General features: G+C 34.8%; 1 protein-coding gene across 1 annotated transcript in view; it reads right to left on the bottom strand.

Moving 5' to 3' along the window:
• Positions 1–20,631, bottom strand: part of LOC120623344 (aquaporin AQPAe.a) — a 62,168-nt gene extending 41,537 nt beyond the window's left edge. The window contains exon 1 of the mRNA XM_039889315.1: positions 20,450–20,631. The gene's annotated coding sequence lies outside the window, so the exon portion shown is untranslated. The remainder of the gene's footprint in view (positions 1–20,449) is intronic.
• Positions 20,632–20,845: the final 214 nt, after the last annotated feature.

Genomic DNA, 20,845 nt, shown 5'->3' with positions numbered 1-20,845 from the left:
CTTGATATTTTACCTTAAGTAGTATTATGACAAACCACATACTACCCTTCGTGTGCAAGTGAAACTAACACTGTTTTTTATGACGTGTTCGCCATTTTGGATTTATCGTGATCTTGATGATCACGATCTATCAAAAATGGCGAACGAACCAAAATAAACTCACAATCACAAAGGCTGATAGAATCCTAATCTTAAGGTGAAAAGGATTTTATAGGTTAATGAAAAAGGATTTACCTAGAACGAGTCGCATTAAAGCCGGCATATGTAGTAAAAACACGTCACGTTTCCGGCTTAGTAGTTAATATTATAATTACCCTACACCTATATTTGCATGGAGGCATGGCAAAGCATCTAGAAACATTTTCCATTTATAATAAATAATTATCGCGTGCCAGTGTCGCCTGTCATTGTATGTTATTTTCCAGAAATATTGTGTACGTTTTTTTATTCATTACCAGGCTTTAGGAGCATAGGCGGTATGGTATGTGGTTTGTACCTACTTAGATGGTTTAATCACATCTTCAACCACAGCACGTTGACTGCTGGAATATGTCTTTTGTATGGATTTCCACTTGATACGGAAATTATTATGGGTCATCCCATAATAATTTATATTATTTTGAATGACGAACAATTTTTTGATCAAAGAAAATCATCAAATCAACCGATTGAAGTCCAGTGCTCGACATAGGTATTTTGTAGGGCGTTCCAACTGCAGGATTTTGGGATCCGCTTGTAACAAGTGGCTCCCCGCGACTCGTTTGATGTCGTCTGTCCACCTGGTTGGAGGTCGACCAACGCTGCCTTTACCCGTGCGGGGTTGCCATTCCAACACCTTGGAACTCAAACGTCCATTGGTTCTCCGAGCTATGTGCCCCACCCATTGCCACTTCAGCTTCGCGACTCGTTGATTTAAGTCGGTAACTCTAGTTCTACGAAGAAAAAAATTTCAAAAATAAAACATAAAACCTAATTCTATCTGGCAATTTTCCATTGTCTTGTTTCTTATGGCCGCTAGATTTTAAATCATAAAAATTCAAATTTATTGAACTTTTAACGGGCTTCTATGATAAATACTTTAAAAGCCTTATCTACTTTTTGCTTTTCAGTGTAAACAGCTTTGCTTATTTTACAAATAGCGAGGCTAAGTATTCAACAAATCTGCTTAACAAATGTCCACGCCGAAATTGAAAGAATCTTTTCGAAAGCATTACACAGAGCATGCTAAGAACTTAGGAAGGTACCTAATTTGTATGACTTATACACATGACTTACTTTCACACGATGATGATTTTTTGTAACTTGTGCCGATTCACAATAGTATAGTTATATGCCTATGCACTTTGATATACTAATAGGCAAAGGCAATTATGAAAATAATATGTGCAATGCCTAGATATAGATAATCATGGAAAAGTTCTTCCTTAACGTATATTCCTGGTAAGCAATTAAATGAACATCACTATTCTGATGAATTGGCTTCTTTGTTTACGTCAAATTTAGTACATATATTACGTAGGTATTAGGTATATTTTCTATATAGTATCTGCTGAATATTGATCTTATAAGCTTAAACAAAGCAACTAGTAATAATATAATGTAACAATATATTGATCCTCCTGTACATTTATTAATAGAGATAAATTAATATATTTTGAGGATGAACTTAAACAATGATCCGTAGATTTCACTACGCGCTTCTAATACACTTTTATAAATAACAAACCTTGAATATCACACAAAGAAATTTTCATACATAAATACTTAAATTGATATTTATTTTTCTTAATAATTTAATCAATCTATTTTGTTTACCATCCATTATAATAGCTATGATACTTTGTATGTTTTTTTGGCATACGTCCCATATCCGCTTATCAAATAGATCACCTAGTGACTATTAAGCTTCATCAATAGGCCAAGAATCTGATCCATCAGGCAACTCATCGATACCGTACACCTTTTATTAAAATCATTAACGTAAACGTGACGTAACGTTGGAATAGGTATTGTTTTTTCAGGCTCTGACATTTCAAAGTCAGAGCCTGAAAGTCAGTTGGAGTGTGACAATAATAAGGGCCGGATTAGTCTAAACTTAGTAGTTATTGAATGCCTTCAGACTCTTTCACACGAGAAGAGAATTGTATTAGACTAAAATCAATTCCGGTGACGCTGAGGGAACTGTTTCAGAAAACCCTTGGTCGAATGTCATTTCCAAGATTTGATTCATACAGGCGAAGAAAAAGCATGAATGTTCTCAAAGGCATTGGAAGCCCACTAACCCGCACTAGCGTGGCGGGCTACCGCCTAAGTCCTTCTCACTCTAGGAATACATGCCCGGTAGTGGGCCGGTTATTTGATGGTAATGATGATGATGACTAAAATAGATGCTTTTTCAGAAGTTATTTCCACGATTTGACTCTTACAAGTGAAGAAGAAGCATGAATGTTCTAAGGTCTTCATATTCTGGGAGAAGACTCATGCCCTATAGTGAACCGGTAATGGGTTGGTATGATAATGTCATCATTAAAAATCTAAAAGCATTAAACGTCAATCCAAAACTGTTCTAGAATTTATTTTCAAGATTTGACTCTACAAGTGCAAAAAAGCATGAACATATAAAGAAAACGATGAATATATCGTGAGAGGTTGACAACTGGATCATTCGTGTCAGCCATTTAGCAATTTTCTAGTCTATTCGCGACAGTAATGGACACAATTGGCAATGAGGTAATAGACGGCTTCCCTCGGGGAAGGTGTGCCCGTCGCCTCGTCGTCGCAACGAGTTAGTAAAATGGCACATTTCATTTCTAATAGACTTTTCGATTCAACGTAAATTACCTGGATTATTTTAATCTACTATTAATACCAACGAGTTTAAAGATTTTAACCTAAGATTTTCGTGGTTAATCAACATTTCTTTAATATAGTTCAACGGGTACATACCAAGATAATATTTTTGTGATTTGTCGATATTTCTCGAAAACGGGTAGTAAGATTCTTCCCGTGACATCCAACTAGACATCTCGTACCTACGCAGTCCCGTCGTGACAACGATCCATGCAACTGGGTAGAAATATCGACAGATCCAAAAATTTTATCGTAAAATATAAGCCCAATTCTCGAATGAAATGAAAGGTTAATTATAAGGTATTTTAACATCACGCTACCACGAACTAAGTAAACGATACAGGAGTCGACGCGGTAGATCGGGGTATATTGTGTAGAATAGCAAAAGAAAGTATGTATGTATGTACCTATCACATTTTGTCAAGTCGCGGGGGACCGATAGTAAAGTAAATTACAGGAGTGCCCTAATAGCTATTCTATGTTGCATCACTTGCAACACACCCTTTATAGACTTGTATTTATTCCCATTTCATTCCACATGATGATTAATTAACTTAATTGAAGAAAATATTGAACTTCGTTTTCCATTTTCTTTATAAAGTTTATAATTTTTTTCTGCATTCAAGCCAAAAGGTCCTTTCCGATCTTTGCTTGCGTTTAGAAACCGAGGATTTTAGTTATGATTGACAGACCGAGCAGATATCAGGTGGTTATCTATAAGCAAGTGGTAAACCATTGCCAATGAAGAGACGAACACTTCATACAAGGAAAACGTCCTATAAAGTGTCGCCCTGTGTCCAGAGGTGTACGTGTAAAGCCTCGTGTGTCTGTAATTACACTGGCAACCTAGCCTTTCATATTGGAACACAGAAATGTTGCCTGTCTGCGGAAATAAGCATGGCGGTAGTACTTCCTCGGACGAGCTCTGTACGAGATACTACTACAGAAATTACTGCTACTACTCAAAAATTACGTGGGTGTGTGCTTTTGAGTTAAGCACATAGAGAGTCACTTAAAAAAAACTGATTATAAAAGCTAAATACGTCATTAGTAGGTATGTACACATTTATATTAAAAACTTCTAGAAAGCATATAGGTACGTAACCGGTGCCGTCAAAGACAGCGAACCTTTCATATTACCATTATATTATGAAAATTTTACTTAATTTGCTATAGTCCGTGAAAAGCAGGAGAATATGTATGGTGTAATTTAAAATTTCTTCAATCATTATACTCCACACCAAACAGATCTTCGGCAATGTAACCTCTACGCACGTTTCGCTCCGAAACCGGAGCATCCTCAGGAAATGTTGACGTCATCATCTCCTGAGGCCGGTTTCTTTTCAATATTTCATATTACCATTTCTTACCTACTGTTACTTACTATTTGTAGGTTACATACTTAATTACAGACAGGAGTTATTTTCATTTAGGTAGGTACCTCTTTAAGTAAGTTAACCTACGTAAGTTTCCTTTTTTCGTTACACCGATACGTTATGAAATAACGGAATGCAAAAATATGCTAACAACAAGAATGGTAAACTAAGAAATTACCTTAATGTACCTCAATGTTTTTTGATTTAATAAAGGGTCTGTTTTAGATACGAATCTACGGCTTATGATTCTTACGGCTCATTATAATAATACCAAAATGATTAATAGGACATTAGGAATTGCTTTATTAACGTTTGTCTCCGACGAGTCGAACTAGGAACTGGTACGCCATGACACGAAATACTTTCAAACCTTCCTCAGACACGCACATCCTACATCTGGGAAAAATCATACCTATTGCAAATAAAAGCTTTTTATTGACAGTAATTGAGTTCATTTTACGTTTACTGTTAACACGCGTGAAAAACACAAGTGTTTTCTACATTTTATTCTGTAAATATTTTAGTGTATTTAAGTGTAGTAGTAATAAGCTGTTGCCGTTTATTACGTTTTTTGACAAATCCCGTGGGAATCTTTTTTCTTTACTCTCCTTCTTCAAACTTTACTTATTCAAAAATCAAGTACATTGTTGCTCAGTTAGGGCGCAAAGGAAGAAAAAAGGAACAAACAAACAAACCATACAATACACCACATTTATAATGTTTTTAAGGATTCTATTTTGAAATTTGAGCTTGGAGCACAACAAATGTAAAAATAGGGAAACTATTTCTTATTACCATTAATGTCGCACCGAGTAGGTAAGCTGTAAAAATCTATAGATATCTGTAATTCAAACAAAAAAAAACCAAATATGACGTAAGTACATATACTACTTAATTTCAGGTAGTGGTAGAACTGGTAGAGTAAACTAATGAGTACCAACCTCCCTACCTGTTGTATGTAATGTAACTGTCTAAATTTAATTAAGATAAGTTGAAATCTGAAACTTGAAATTACCTACGTGTTAGGTGGTAAGGTTATTCAAAGTTTTAATTAAAATAAAATACAAATGTTTCAATTTAGCAAAAAATGGCGAACAATGATCGACATGCATCATTGATGTCCTTGTTCTTAGGCAAAGGTTAGGTCTTGTAACACTTAAAATAATTCATATTGCTATATAGCTAAATATCAATTTTCTTTGTGCGTTTCCTAGAAATAGTTGCTCTTGAACACCATCTTTTATCAACATTTTCAAGCAATCGAAAAGTATTGAGATCACCGAAAGATAAAATAGAAAGATTAGTCGTTGAATGCAGAGTAAGGTTTAAGTATGTTAAAATGATTGTTTAATTGCATAATGGTGCTGACATCGAGGAAATATCTAAAACATAAAATTGACATGAGAAGAGTCTTCAAATCATCATCGAAAACCTATAACCTAGGCTGGACTAAAGACCTCACGGAAGAGAAGAAAAAGGAGGATTCGCCCATAATCACCACGCTGGGCAGACAGGTTGATCGTAGTAGATGGTAATAGTAGAACAGGGAACGCTGCTGCCCAAATATGGTACTTAATCGTTTAACAGCTATATCACCCAGATTGTACATTCTCTTGACAGATTGATTGAATGGCGAACCCACACCGGTGAAACCAGCGAGGGTCGGCTCCCAACGAGGTGGACAGACGACATTAAACGAGACGTTAGGAGCCGCTGCGCTGGAAACAAGCGGCCCAGGCTTGTGGAACTCCCTACGAAAGTCCTATGTCCAGCAGTGGACCTCACGGTTCAAGTGATAATGATAATGATGAAACCTATATCCGCGGAATTATCATATTTGTTATGAGTATTTATATAGTGAGGTAACTTCTTGCTACGGCACTATTCGAGAGTACCGGAACGCAAGCAAAGCCCAGTTAAGCCCAGACTACCGCAGTGCACCTCACTCCTCCGCACCGCACCCAGCGGCGCATAGAGGGTATGCACAGGGTATGCAGACTATATAAAATGAAGAAAATCCCCAGTAAGAGTTAAACTTAAGTGAAAAACTTAAGGATATGAATTCTAAGAGTTATAAAAAGCCTTTCCTTAAGTATTTAAAACTCGTACTGGCGATTTTCTTCATTTTATATAAACTGCATACCCTATGCATACCCTATGAAGTTGACCCACTCTATTCTTATTTTACATTGTAGGGGTAATCTTAAGCGCTTGGCAGTAGAGCCAGATCAGACCAGAGCCAATGTAAAATAATTCTGCCGCGAAGCAATCCCGGGACTTACCACTTTAAAGTCAAATCACTGCGTCAGAGAATTCATGGTCATCGATTTATAGAAGTGCATTTGCGTGTTTATAATTGTTTATTATTAAAAAATATATAATGGCCGATTACTAAATAAGTGTTATGATACAATCTGGTGGGAGTTGGGACTGCTCGGAACAATGAACTACAAAACGGAATGTTGCCTCGGGGAAAAAATCCAACGCACTCGGAGTTCGGACACTGTGTAATTATCTCCATTTTTTGGCTGTAATAGAGGACCGAGTGGGTATTAGCCTCACATCACGGGCCCGTGGTTTGACGTGAAACGTAATTGTATACCGAGAAATGAGAAGGAACGATGGTGTTACGCTCCGCAGGTCCGCATGACGAGGTGATTTTATGAAAAAAAAAACTTTTTTTATCTCCTGCTCTGTTAATGGAGGTTAGAAAGAGCAGGGCTATTGTACCTTTAATGGGCTTTTTTCAGAGAGTTGTATTGCACGAGTCACGTAAAAAAAGAGCTGACTGTCTTACTACGCATTGGATGTTTTGAACCAGTAACATAATAAATCTATGTTAATATGAAAATGAATGCGTGCTAATAATCTATTGTTTCATATATTGCATCGTAGGAAATAATATGTATTTACAAAGTAAAGACGTAACAATAGCGTCCCTTGTCCACCGAGTGCTTCCGCGGTGAGGAACGTGTCCTGTTAAACTCTTACTTAAATAGTAAGAGTTTGAGCAAGAGTATTGGTATTGGGCAGCTAATAAAACTGCTCCTAAAAGAGGAGGCTTGAGTATGAGCATAATCCTTGTATGAAAAAATTAAAATGAAAAATTATTCATTTGTTATATATAAATTTCATTACGAAACAATAACCTCCATTTAAGTTTGAAACAACGTGTCTTCCGGTACAAACTTGATAACTAATAAGATCACAAAACTAATTTATTAAATTTTATAAAAAATCGATCATGCAAGTATGTAAGTATGAAGGATCGCTGGCTAGCCGCTGCGTATATAAGATTGTCAGCGCCCTTTTTACGTGTCACGTTCCACAGGTAGGTACCTTCCAATTATAGTCCTATCTAGTAGGCGTGTAAAAACTGAATCATTATTATGTAATTGGTTCAAGCGCTATATAAATTGGTAATACATGCTGGTACGATTGTTGTGTTTTGAAGTTGACAGTAATTATATATTTCTTAACGAGGAAGATTTATTGATAAGTATCATCGAGCAATATGATAAGGTATAGCTTTATAAGATTCTGTAATCTAACAAGGACCCCAAAAAGGTTAGTTAGGACTTTAGTTACAGTTATAAACCACTCTATGTTCATGATAGAACACACGGTTCTGGTGTCCTGGGATTCAAAAAAGCACTTTTATATATTTTTAAGAGGTTTTAAAATAGTCTTTACAAGTTTCGCATCATTACTGCATCATTGCGTCATTCTGCATTACTGCAACATCTACGGATGTGTAATAAAGGCAAATAATTGAACATTACATTTGCAGCAAACTTTCAAAATACAGAATCAAAACTAAAAACACTAATATCGTTAACCTGACCTATTGTGACATTAGAAAAACACTCTAAGTCCATGAGAGGGTTCACGGATTTGGTGACCTATGGAAGTTCAAAATGCCCTGACCTTGTTATAATATACACCCTGATTCCTAAAGATTATAAGATAGTCTTTAAGAGGTTTGTATCTTTACTTTATCTCCAGATGTGTAACTAATGAAGGCAAATAATTGCATTATACGCGGGCTATCATGACATTCCTAACTATCAGAGTGTTTGTTGTGCACATACTGATAAGATACTTTTTAACATTATTATTCCAGTAGTCGTACACGCCGTCGGATTTACTTTATGACAAGATAGGCCTACGTAAGCAAATTGTATTCTAGTGTGTTAGTTATCATACCGCTCACTGACCTAGTTTCGCTGATCGTTTTGCCATGATTGCAAACTAATAAAAAGTAAAAAAACTCCTTTCAGTATAGGCTGTATTTTTAACACGTCAATAGCACAATTAGCTTTACTTGCAGCAAAATAAAAAGGTTAACAAGTCATAGCATAGTTTAATTTTGTGTCGCGCATTTCGCGCAAGGGTAACCGCACTGGGTAAAGTAGCTTTAACAGAACCTCCCCCTTGTTGGACCTACGACATGATGATGCCAGAAGGTCAGAAGAATTTTTAATCTCTCCAAATATTGTAATGGAAAGTGTGTGTTTGTTTGCCCTTCCTTTACGTCTAAACTAAGCAAGCAATCAACTTTATTTTTGGCATAGAGTTAGTTGAAAGGTCAGCAGTCAGAGGTAGGTTACTCTTATCCCAGTACAACAAACGTCAACAGATCCCACGAGATTTGTAAAAAAAGGTTATAAACGCAAATGCGGGCAACAGCTATGTGAAATATAAATTCTAAAATTTCGCTAAGACGCGTCATCGCTTCAGCAGCTTTTAGTTGCCGGTTGAAGCACAGTCACGTCACGGGACTTATGACCCTAAATAAGACATCTAGGTCGCGACCATACATATTGCTTGTTACCCGCATACGCAGTGTTTGCAAACAATACAAATGTGTAAAACAATAGTTTAATAAAATAATACATTGTTATCACTGACGTCACCCTAAGTTCCCATAGTCATTGTAGGAATTAAAAACTGAGTGATTCAAAGCTTTATCTGACTAGGTAGGGAAATCCTATGCTAAGAATAATCATAGGTCATCAACATATTATACTATGAAGGATTTGTATCAAGAATGCTAGAACTACATTTCCGTTCGGCATAAATTATTGTTAAGTAGTTTTATTACCATAATATATTTTTAAATATCTTAACATGCAAATAAATTGAATTAAAATGCTTCTCTGTGATTTGATGCAACTGCCTCGTTTGTAACTTATATAATGATAACATAAACAAAATTTACTTGTTTGCTGTGGAGCTTCGCAAGAATTGCAAAGCTTTGGAAGGACGAAACGAACTTTTTTCAAGTTCGTGCCAATACCTTTTTGTTCGCGAATCATCTTGGTATAATTAATAATAGAGTAGCTTGTAAATTTCATTAGTGTTATTTTCGCATAGACAGATTTCGAGAAGCTTCACAAAAAATCAACTAACAAATTACTGACCCTATAATAACTTCGTGAATAACTCATGTCGCCTACCTACCGCAAAAAATGACTATGTTTAAAACTACCTACTCTCTGATTTGAAGGTAGCAATCGAGTTAGTTTATCAGTCTCAGAAAGATGACGTTTTAGTTTTTGATTTGATCATTTACATTAATTAGGTTTTAGGACTTAAATCTTGGTGAGTAGGAATTATTTTAAAACTGCCCCTGGACACAGCACGGCATTTTGTAGGGCATGTTACTTGCATGCCCTGCAAATTGTAGCTTTGGTTTGATGCGATGGTTTCGATGGGTCATCAGCTCGGTTTCTCAATTATTACTATTAAAAAAATCGCGTTCGAGGTGGATAGAGATCCTTTTTCCTCTCATTGTATTAAATTAATTTGGTATTTTTGTAAGACCCATTAAACAATTAGCAAATTGAATAATTAGGCAAAAAGATTGAATTTGTCATAAGGTATTTAATAAGGTTTAAATATGTATGGCAAGTACCTACTACGATTAGAAGTTAATTTAAATGAAACATTCGGAATATGCATTCACAGTAATTGCGTATTAAATGGATTCATGATTCAAGCGTTAGTGTTACACGACTGTTTTTTGCAGTAAGTTAGATACAGTGAGAACTGGTTCCTTTTCCTGTGTCTAGGTTACCTGTAACATTGGCTTTATGTTAAATGCTATTGAAATTATATGCCCTATCTAACAAGATAATAAATCTTCACTAGGCGTAATCGAATGTAGTCATACAAAACCTATACAAATTATGTGTGTGTGAAAATTGTGATATGACATATTTGTGTTTTGTGCACGCATAAACCTTCAAAAGAAAATAAAAAGAAGAATAAATTAACAAGATACGGTTCCTGGTTAATTACCTACCTATCATTTTACTTTGATAGTCCTTATTGTAAAGGCTTAAAATCTCATTTCACGTGTATGTGTGTGCATATGAATGAATGTAGTTGTCACTGCGTATTTTTATTACAATTATTTCTTAAAGCATTGATTTAAGGAAAAAGTTGTGGAATACTAGTATTCAAATATTATAAATATTCTAATACGCTGTTAATAGGTATGCACGAGCATTTTCCAATGAAAACGTAAGGGCATGTTTTTAATTAATACAAAAAAAAAGCTTTGCATCGCACCGCAGAAATTGCTTGAATACATTAACATAGTTCCTTAATTCATTATGCATATTTCTTTGAAAGCACGAATTTTTTTCCCCACAAAAGTGGAGGCCGTGAGGTTTTTTTCTATTTCTTAAAATATAATGAGGCTATAGAATGTACCGACATCCGTGGCTGACTAAGGCAAAAACCCGTGATATTGATCACTTAATTGTGGTTAAGTATTAGATTTCAACGAGCTTTACTGAAGTCCACGTGACGCATGCGCTTGACAGGCATTATACCTGTTTTTAAGTGAGATCGATTTACCTGGTCTGTTCGGAACGACCTAGGATATTTTCAACCTATGTCCCGGCCGTCTCCAGGATGCAAACGATTTCTATGCGACTGTCCTCATATGTAAGTGATGGATACAACTGCGGCAACTTGTATGACGTGATTCTTGCAGGCTCTGCGAAGTGTTACTCTGTTTATAGACATTGGTTTTCCACAATATTTTCAACTGTGAAAAAGATAAGCGAGAAATTGTGCAGCGGAAAATCGACAGAAAAACCGTGAAAGACGCTATTGAATCGAACCTATTTGTATATAAAATAATGTATATCTGACTACAATAAATATTTTAATAAATACCCTATAATTTTAATTTAGTCATCAGTTTTAAATAAAATTAATTCCTCGAACAAAGTAATCTAAAGGCCATGGAATTATGCTACGAGTAGTATACTACTATGATGTGATCTAAAATGACGAAATTATTCTTTCCAAGTACATATGTTTTTTTTTTTTAATCAGTGAGCTGGCTGGCTTGCCTGGAATTAGTATAAAAATTGTATGCACCCATGATGGTTCAGTACATCTAATAAAAATGGCGGCCGTACTTCCCCGGACAACACAAAAAGCTCTCTATTGCTACTAATACGAGGAGAAATCATTCGTTTTCTTAAGTATCACCAAACATCTTAGGCCAAGGCCCTAGAAAAGGCCTTACTGATTATTTTTGGATCCGTTATATTATTTTTGTTAAATGGTTACAAAACCTGACTCACTAACTCTGTTCGGAGGTGGGTAATAATTGTATAGTAGGAATATAATATGATGCAGTAGGAAGTCGCATAGGATAATTTTATAATAACACACCATAGGTTTCCGTGTAACGCCACGCAACTACGGCAATTTGCTATGATCTTCGTTATAGGTAGGTTGCGGTCTTAGTCATTTTATGAAGCAATATGCAACCATATGTTTATTATTTGTAGCGGGGCCGATTGAGTTTGAGATTAATATCATGTCACACCTGTAAATGCAATTGTTATATAATATAATTGAGGGAGAAGTAATTTCCATCTACTTTCATTTTTTTTATCTCAGGGGGGACGAGGACGTCCGAGACTGGCTTTTGTGGGACAAATAAAACGAAAGGTTGGGGTTGGAACTTATAAAGAGATAAAAGAGAGGGCCATGAATAGAGAAGCGCTTAGCTCTTAAATTTAACAAGATAAATTTACTACTAATAAATAAAATAAATATACTACGACAATACACACATCGTCATATAGCCCCAAAGTAAGCGTAGCTTGTGTTATGGGTACTTAGATGACTGATGAATAATTTTAAGAATAATATACATAAATAGGTACTTAAAAAATACAGATAAACATCCACACACTGAAAAACATTCATGTTCTTCACAGAAACATTTTCCAGTTGTGGGAATCGAACCCACAGCCTTGGACTCAGAAAGCAGGTTTACTGCCCACTGCGCCAATCGGCCGTCAAACACTGAGTGATCGGAAGTGGCAATTCCACCATCCATATTCCACGAAATAAGAAATATATTGTTGAACTCACAGAGTTAGGAACATACAGAATACTCATTTAGCCATTATTGCATGCAGTGCATTGTGTCCAAACCCAGAGAAAACGCCGCGAGCACGTCTCACTTCCAACCTCGGAATGTTGCTAGCTTACAAACTATTAATTTTCTCAATGTTATGGTCAACATGAGAGGCAAAATAATTACTGCCAACTGCTAATTCATAAAGTGACTAACCATCTGTTCGAGAAACACTACTAAAGTGCAGTGGTGTTTGATGCTTCACTATTAGTCGTGTACTCGGTTTCTGTCTGTTCTTAATTCTGTGGTTGAACTTTGGCAAGAACGGACGCAGGAATTTCGTAAGGATCATTCATAGTTTTTAATACTAACTACTATCAACTTTAAATCGATTTCTACAGTTTTATTGAGATAAAAGGAAAGTTATCGTTAAAAAATCGCTGACAGTAATGCTTGCTTTGATTTTGTTTACACACAGATGACGTCACACGCGTATAACCGTGTTTCGTTGAGAGTGAACGACCAATTAAATATACGTATAGGAATATTTTTAAGTTTTATTTATAAACTGAAAATATTCAGATCATTATTATTTTAGAAAAATAATAATTTAGCATCGTTTCATGAAAAATTAATACACTTTTATTGTACACCGCATAAACATATAGAAAAATTGAAAATAAAAATTTAACAGAAAGTATACAATAGCGCTACATAGCGATCTCTTACAGGCAACCAAAGGCGTAAAACACAGCTCAAGAAGAGAGGTAGGTGTTTCATGTTATAAAGACTATGTACACATACACAATGTGTAGGTTGCCATAGGTTACCGCGCTTGATATTTTAAGACAGCATCCTAAATACTATGGAATTGTACTTATAATAAAAGTTAAGGTTATTTTGCATTTGGCGGTATCACGTATTTTAATAGGTACAAAGAAAGCGTCCACACATTCAGCTGTAACGTACTATTAACTAGTAATTTGAAAACGTTATAAGAATCGATTGCCACCGTAACTCATGTAATTGGGTATTAAACTCCATTTAGTTACAAATACAGCGCATTTTTTCCCATCGCCATTTTCTAGCGCATGCAGAAAGGTTCAAGGTGGCAGGGGTGAGGTGCGGTACTAATGGTGGTAATATACTCGTATCAGCGGAAATCCGACCCGCATTTCCCTATCACGGCTCAGGGCGCCGCTCTGCCGTGGACTAATGCCTTAATTTATTATAAGTAATTTATTAACTTAGCACTGCTATTTTTAATTTGTAGTAGACAAAAAAGGTCAATTATTATATTTATATAAGTTTGTTTGAAGCTGTTATGGCCTTTTTTTTAATTTAGTTTTCTTAACATTATCTTATTTTATAAGCTTCTTATTATTTTGAAAATGTACCTTACGAAACTAAAACTATAAAAGTTGTAGTTTATCTATCTGTATAGGAAGAACAGCCTGGCCGATGTATCAAATCGTTGAAGCAGGGCTGTACATTTTCCAAAATTGTACCATACGAAATTGTTAATTATAAGCATATAAAATAAGATAATTAAAGAAAAATAAAAGAATTTACACACTTATAATCAAATTTATAATCTACTAAGTAGTGTTGAATTGGCATGGCTTAGGGGTTAGGACTTCAATTTTCAATCAAGACAGAGTTCGATATTCGTTAATTATCACTTGCTTTAATTGCGGCGAAGTAAAACCTCGTGAGGAAACCTGAATGCCTGCTTGTTCTCTATAATGTTCTCAAATGCGTGTAGTCTTAAAAACCACAGTGGACTTAGTAGGTGTGCGTTATAATCCAATCCGCATTTGCCCAGCGTTGAAGGAAGAGACCTTCTTATTCTAAGAGATGATGAGTTTGTTTAGACTTGTAGGTATAGTTACAATGATTATGGTTAAAATGTATCTAATATTCCTTGCTTTATGCTTATAGTTGTAAATTTTTGGTTTGTGGATTATTGTAACATAAGTATCACATTCCAATGCTTTCATTACAGTCGTTGTTGATATGAAGTACCTACGAAAGTAAGTAGGTAGGTGCTATCAAACGAAAAAAAAATCCTTCTCTAATGAGTTATAAAAATCTATGCCATGTTTTTATGCACGTGCAGAGTTCACACTAATGCTAGTAGCTCTATGCCATTGCCTTTCCGTTTAATCTAAACTTATATCTTGAAACGAGCAATTCTTGTATATAATTATATAATTGGAATCTCGGAATCGGCTCCAACTATTCGGGTTACGGGGGCGATAAATCGATTTAGCTAGGATTCCTTTTAAGAAAATGTCATTTTATTCGTGTTTTCCGGTAATAACCGATTTGCTGCAGACGAAGTTGCACGGGTCAGCTAGTGTATATGAGTAAGCATGCTAAACTAAAAATTTTAAAGTATTTAATAATTCAAGTGCTTCATAAAATATGTCATGTAGGTTTTGAGTCATTTTATTAGTTTATGATCATAATAATAAAATGTGATTCTAAAAATTATTATCTAATAGCAAAAAGTTTACGCTTTATTGTAAAGATAGGCTAGCATCATAAAGGAATTAGCGTACCGTCACATATTATAAAGGTGTTTAAGTTTGATTGATATTTTACATGTCGTGTGTGTATAACTACATAGATATGTACATATTATACTGTGTACAGTACATTGTCCATAACGTTAAACAAATATTTTTATATGTCCAGCTACATGGTTAGGAACTGTGATAGGTATAGGTACATGGCAGGCATAAAGGTATTAAGTATTTTATTTTCAAGGAAAAAGTATTTAATGATAATAATAGGCGTACCTTTATTGCCTAGTATTTAAATACTTATGTCCTACAGTATTTTTAGAACAAGAGATAGGTAATTACATCTATGAACTCAAGTAATACCTATTATTTTTTATTTATATTTTATAAAAAGTAGGTGGAAATCTTTTGCGTATTTTGCTTATTTTTTTTTACCGCTTTTTTTTACTTAATGCGCCGTTACTTATTTATCTAAATATATAGGTTATTACTATATGAAATGCCGTTGAGAACAATTTTGACCAAAGGTTGATTAAGTTGCTTATGAATTATGTTTTGTGTTTTAGGGAGTAATAAAGAATTTGATTGTAATTGACCGACTAAGTATTATTCATAATTACACATTCAGATTTATTTTTACCAACCTCATTCATTAGGTAAGATCTGTTTAGCGGTAAATCTAGTAAGCAGAAAATATTATTTAAACTTGTGTTAATAATACTAACCGTAGTTAATGTTTGTTGTACACAACATGTCTAATTTGTATCATCTTGCCTTCTTCTTAATAATAGATGAAGAATCAGTGCGCTAACTATGCGCGTGAGGCGATTCGTTCCGGCGGCAGTGAAGTTACATTCGGTATTCATGGTCGCTCAAAGATTTCATGTAATGGGGTCCTAAGTCGAAGAACATCATTGTTTTGCAAAACATACATTATGTTCTAACGACCTAAGCAGTACCTTTTACATAAATTGGCAGATTTCCGCAGTAAAGTTACCCGCCTAGACAAATTTGCGAAAATGGTAATGAGGATACTTCCTAATTAAGTTCTCAGGGTGTTGATTACGTCACAAACTGACCTAGATCTAGGGTTTTGCCGGATTTAGCCAGGCCCGAAGCAAATTTGAATAGTGACCCTTATTTTGCTGTGACCACGTAATATTCTTACTTGCACTTTGCCATTGTCTATTACCTAGTTTGCCGAGATTATGTCCATCTTTCCTTGCATGGTGTGCGAAATTCTGTTGAATTCTCTTAAAGCTTGAGATGGTAGAGAGCTTTGTTTCGATCTTCATCTTAGCCAGTTTATACCTTTACGAAATGCTGCACATAGAATCCGGAGCAAATCTGACCTTAATCCAGGTCCTAAACAAGTGAATGCTTTCCGCTTGGATTTACTAAGAACGTTTAGGAGCTAAACGAAACCTGAACCAAGTTATTCTTAATTTTAGATTGCCTATGATCAGATACCGAAAATTCATCAGTGCCCGAAGTCTCCGAACCCTACTAACATTATGAGTTTTCGGTGATGCCATAGGTCTGAGTCGCTATTTATGGGCCTGAAAAGAAGGCCTAAGTCACCGAGCGAGCGATTTAAAAAGCTATACTCGGAATGTCTTAGGTGATCAGATATGAGGACATCTGTAGAAGAACCATAGAGTTACTGACATCATTAAGGAAACTGTAAAGTTAAAGTGGAAATGCGCGGGGCATATAGATCGGTGGACCGATTGACGCTTGGCCACACCGAAAGATGGTGGATCCCCACTAGTTGGGACACAATAGAGTCGCTGGTTAGGAGCAGCACAAGACCTCCCTAGCTAACTTTTACGACCTCCCTAGTGCGGCGCTGTGAATTTAAGAATGAGATCCCGGGTTAGATTCCCAGCAGGTGCAATTTAGGAATTAATTATTTCTCAATTTTCTCTGGTCTAGTCTGGTGGAACCTGGATTTGACCGTGGCTGGTAACCACCCTACTGATAAAGCAGTGTCGCTAAGCGATTTAGTGTTCCGGTGAGATGTCGCGTAGAAACCGATTAGGGGTATGACTACTATACTCCCTAACAGGTTAGCCCACTACCATCTTAGAATGTATCATCACTTAGGTGAGATTGCAGTCAAGGTCTAACTTGTAATGGAAAAAAAAACGTAATCACTGAACACTATTACATTGAAACATTTTTTGTTAAGCTACTTAGTAAAAATTGTGATTGTTATAATGTACCCTATATGTAGTTTTAAAGAGATCAATAAAGCAATAAAGCTATCGTAATTTGGGAATCCCAGTTTGGAATTCATTGAAATGATGATGATGATGGTCACAGATCCGGACCTCTTTAAGGTATTGCTATAGTTATGTTCCAATAGCTACTGTCAAGGTATAACGTGAACCGAATTAGGAGTTGTGGCAATTCCATATTTTACTTATCAATGACTGACTAATTTAGATATAGGAGAAACTGCTTCAAAAGTAAACAAGAAATAAATAGAAAACAGGGATGTGTACCTATACCTGAATAGCTAACACTTCAGAGAGACGACCACTTAGGCACGCACGCATGCTGAACTGTTATCATTTTATCAGTATAAGTATGTAATAAAGAAAATAATTATTTAATTTTCAGGTAAAAATTCGTATACGAAGTCCCGTCGAAGACGTTACCGATTTCTCATTTTTGTAGAAAATACATCAAAATGTGTATACATTTTGATGTGCGCTTTATATAACACATGAATATTTTAAATAACCAGATACCTAATAAACTTTTCTCGCACGTCCGAAGGTTGTCTGGTAGAAATGCTTTAACATTAAGTCCGTCGTTTTTTTTGGAAGTGCTATAAAATAAATTATTTCTGTATACCAAAATCTTATCAGTGTGTTGGTTTGTTATTTATGTTTAGCTCAACCCCTGCTCCGGTTTGGAAGAAATCGATAGAGTGATAGCATGCATCCTGGAGAGCGACAAATTAAACTTTTTACCCTCGGAAATTCTATGAAACCAATAAAAACAGGAGGAATTCGCAGGCACCAGCTAAATCTATGACAAAATGTAAATAGATAAAAGACATAGATATAAGAAATAGAGTAATAATCGCCGCATTTAAATATATTTTCATACCTACTTCAAAATGCTTGATAAAATAAAGTACAAACGTAATGACGAAACGTTGTTTATTCGAAAGGTTTGAGTGAAGAGCTCTTTCAAAATGATCTCGGTGACAAAAGAAAAGGAGGAAGTACTTTTTGACCTGTTTAACAAATTAGCCCGACTGGCTGTGTTGAACATTGATTAAATTACATGTTCTTAGAGCTGTGTAAACTTGAAATTAATTAATGAACACAATATAACATAAGGACTTTAAGCAAAAAGTTCTTATTAAAGTTTTTTGGAAACTACATATAGGCATAAAATAATTTCCGGTAACGTTGCCCGTCTTATTAGCGAGTTGGTTTGGGACATTCGTGTTTATCACTCATATGTGAATTATTTAAACCGTCCATGTGCCTTATATTTAATTTTCTGTATATGTATTTGTAATTTTCACGTCTCAATGTTACGTAGTGGGTATACAAATACGGTAAAGATCTCGGTTCAGGAAAATATTATAGGGAAAATGGTTTTTAGAGCGCATTAATATAAAATATATGGCAATGAAAAGATGGTACTTATCTGTCTGTACGTAACAACTTATTTCGATAACTAGGTAATTTACTATATCGACTTGGAATTTGGAATCGTTCACTTAAATGTTGTCAAATTCAAAATTCAAATTCAAAATTTCTTTATTCATGTAGGCCTATCACAGGCACTTATGAAGCGTTCATACATATTTCTTTACATAATTGTAACGGGATGGTGATAACTTCGTTCGCCAACTTAAATCTAAAGCTACGAGGGTTCCAAACGCGCCCTGGTCTAAGAAGAGCCCACAACAAACTTAGCCGGGTAAATTTATTTTTTGTTATCACCATCTTCCAGTAAATTAATATTAAGCTATGAAGCTAGAGCATTTCACACCCAAGCTTTTGTATCGTTTAAATAATCCTTAATATTATAATAGGATTTTTCTGTAAGCTTACGTTTCACATAAACTCTGAACTTATTGAGAGAAATCTCAAAGATTTCATTTGGTAATTTGTTATAAAATAATATACAATTGCCCTTGAATGAACTTGCAATTTTGTTTAGCCTAGTAAACTGCACAACGAGTTTATTTTTGCTTCTACTATTTATATTGTTACAGTGCATTTTCTTTTTAAATTTTGATATATTTTTATAGACATAAATTAAATTTTCATATAGGTATGAATGATGATCCTTAATGACTCTCTTGGGCACGTTTTATATATCGCACGAACAGCCCTTTTCTGCAGGACGAAAATAGAATCTATATCAGCAGCATTAAACCATAATAAAATGCCATAGGACATAATGCTGTGAAAATAACTAAAATAAGGCAATTCTGTTGTACATCTTTTAACTAAACTCAGTTGGCAGGTCTAAAATTTGGTCTGGTTTTTCACTCTATATTCTATAGAAACATAGATAATAATCTCTAAACCATTCAATTTTCTTTAGAGAAATAAGTAACCTTGTAGATAAAAAAATAGAAATATTTTTCTTTTTTATAGCAAAATTGGCCTTAAATCACACTTTATTACGATATTCCTACGATTTATTTCAAAGAAAGGAACCCTCGATCTTATATTTAAGGTGGATACATATGTATTGATTATTATATATACGATATTGGATTTTTTTTTATGGTTATTAAAACCCGTTTCGAGGTTGAAAGAAAATTTATCAACATTAAAATATAAATGAAAACACATAATTAACGATTTTGTGCTAGCTGATGTTTAATACGAAAATATTAATAGACGAAAATAATAGTCGGCTAAGCCCTTTGTGCTAGATTGTGAAAGCCGCTACACTTCGTGGTTACATATTGTGGTAGGAGTTACCTATTATCTTATCTTATCGATCATTATCAATTGTTTTAGCAAATCTCTATGACCTTATTGCAACTATCTCAGCAAACTTTAATAAAATCTGTTCTTTAAGTTACAAACACAATCTTTTTTAATAAATAATCTATAAATTGTAGGTACTACAAACCTAATACCTAAGTTATAGTACTCAATAAAAAGCTTACTTAAAAAAATGGCCTATGAACATCGACTTAAATTGTATATAATTTTTTTTTTAATTTTATTTGAATTAATTAGTTATAATTTTATAAAATAAATAAGATTTAAATTATTTAATATTGCTATGTAATAAAAAAAAATACTCACCCGGTAGATGAACTCTTTGGTGTTAAAAATTAATAATTTATAACTTTATGGATGTCACTTTTGCACTATAAAAGTTGTAAAGTTAGTTTTGTAATAATATTTCGATTTTGTTTCGGATTAGTTCACTCACGCCCGGCTGGTACGCGGTTTTGATGTCGTTTGATTGTTTAATTTAAACACGCCGCCCTTGTTATGAAGATTTCTTGGCGGGAAACAAGGTAAAGGCAAGTAAGATGTGTAGCGACATCTATGTCGAGGGTGAGTATTTAACTGTAGTCATACTCTTTGGTATCATCACCGCCATCTATCGTTGAATAGCAATAACATTCAAAAGCCTTTGTTTTCGTAATACCTTACGTCATAATATGCACATTAGTCCTTATATTACACTAAAAG

This window comes from Pararge aegeria, chromosome 4 (genome assembly GCF_905163445.1).
Source record: "Pararge aegeria chromosome 4, ilParAegt1.1, whole genome shotgun sequence".
In the NCBI taxonomy this organism is placed as follows: Eukaryota; Metazoa; Arthropoda; class Insecta; order Lepidoptera; family Nymphalidae; genus Pararge; species Pararge aegeria.
This window is presented reverse-complemented; position numbering and strand designations above follow the sequence as displayed.